Below are 1,945 nucleotides of genomic sequence, written 5' to 3' on the forward strand. Positions count from 1 at the left end.
TGAAATAAAAATTAAAAAAAAACCTGAGAGTCTGTTCTTACTTTGAATCTTAACATGACCAGCTCTGGCACACTGCTGGGATTGAGTGTGTGAGCTTGTGAGAGTGAGGACCAGACCCTGGACTCTGGTGAATGAACCAGAGTAATGCTCCTTGGGGAACACTCTGTCTGGCTTCCAGCCGGCCGCCTTCTGGCAACATACTCCTCTGTATCAATGGGTGCTGTTATTTTCTTTTTTTTTTTCTTCACTCTTCCTTAGGGTTCACACTGTCAACCTAAATAACAAATAGAGAAAGGCTCTCTAAAAGAAAATGATGTTTATGCAGGAGTAGGGCACTGCAATGCGAATATGCATGCCATGGTAAACTGCGTGCGTGTTCAGGGAGGTAAAGGAAGGCAAAGGCTTTTAAAGGAAAAATGAGGAGGACTGCATAATTGTTTTGAAATAATTATCCCTGGCAACAAAAATCAGCAACAAAGGGTGATGCCTGCCCAAGGTTGGACAGGCAGTTCTGGGCAGTTCTACTCCTTGTAGAAGTATTTTTTTGTATAAGGTTGTGATGGCCTTTGTACAAGATTGTGTTTTTTGCAGTCTTTTGGCATAGTTTTGTCATCAGGCATACACAAGCATGAAAACCCTCTCTTCATAGCCTTCCTCTGCTCTATTTGTCAGGGTTTTTTTTTTAACACCAGTGACTCCATTCTGATTCTGATAACTTTCACAACTCAAAACTGGACAGTTCTAATGAGTTGGTTAAAAGAATTGGCTATAGGCTGGACCAAAAAGGCTGAATCTAATGAAAAGAGATTTATGATAGTTCTGCAAATAGACTCTCAAATCTAGCTAGTTGAGTTGTTAAGATAGGGCATGATTTCGAACATACAAATAAGGTTAAGTCATTCTAGTTGGTTACACATTGATTGTGATGAGTTGGTATATGATAAACCTGTCTGCCCCTGCCCAAGATAATGCAATCTTAGACGGTCTTAAAGAAACAAAGTGAATGTCCCCAGCAGGTGATGTGATAGTTCCTCTCTTCTAGAAAGTGTCCAGATCCTACAAAGGAGGTACGAAATTGGACAGGATATATGACGCAATTGGGAATATGAATAAATTGGGAATTTACTTCTTTAGCTATCAGGGTGGTGAAAAAAGCTGGAAACATGTCATTGAGGAATAATTGAAAGAGTTGGGATCCTTTCACTGGGAAAAGAGAACTGGGGAGAAATGAGAGTCAGCTACAGTTATTTGAATGGCTGTAAGTTTGTTCCGAAGGCCAAATGGATCCAAGTTGCAAGGAGGCAGATTTCAGATTAATATAAAATGTACTAAGAACTAGAGCTGAGCATTAACGGAATGTGCTCACCTGAAATATTTAAATTGAAGCTGATTGACCATCTCTTGAAGTGTTCCTTCATTTGTTCGTTTTTTCAGGAATGTATTAATACCTTCCTTCATCTCTCCACCCATTTTACATACTGAATGCCTATATCTACCATTCTTAGAACTTTACTGTATTGAATCACCACTGACATCTCAGGACAACCTTATGCAATGAGGTACTGAATTTTAAAGATGGGAATATTGAGGCACACAGAGGTTAAATACTTGGTTAACACCTCACAGCCAAGAAGAGGATGAGCCAAGATTTAAACCAGTCAGACTGACTCTGTAGCCAATGCTCTTAGCCCTGGCCAACACACTAGATGCTTTTCTGACAGTTCTGGGCTAGATATTGTGGATGTGTCAATATGACCTGTGTGGGGTGGGAGGTTTTGCTAGACAAGACCTCTTTCAACGCTGAAGATTGCATGATCGTATTTATTGAATCCCACGTGTATAAAAGAGAATATCTAGTAATAGTAAGAACAACTACCATTTCTGAGTGCCTGCTAGGTGTTTTATATCAACACATGGTTCTTAACCCTGGTTCTTATGCCTGGTT

The 1,945-nt window shown here is 39.9% G+C and overlaps 1 protein-coding gene across 1 annotated transcript in view; it reads left to right on the forward strand.

Annotated features, from left to right (window-relative positions):
* CFAP44 (cilia and flagella associated protein 44) overlaps positions 1-1,945 on the forward strand; it is a 121,215-nt gene that overhangs the window by 600 nt on the left and 118,670 nt on the right. The window lies entirely within an intron of this gene.

The sequence above is a fragment of the Propithecus coquereli genome, unplaced genomic scaffold (assembly GCF_000956105.1).
Source record: "Propithecus coquereli isolate 6110/MARCELLA unplaced genomic scaffold, Pcoq_1.0 Scaffold386, whole genome shotgun sequence".
In the NCBI taxonomy this organism is placed as follows: domain Eukaryota; kingdom Metazoa; phylum Chordata; class Mammalia; order Primates; family Indriidae; genus Propithecus; species Propithecus coquereli.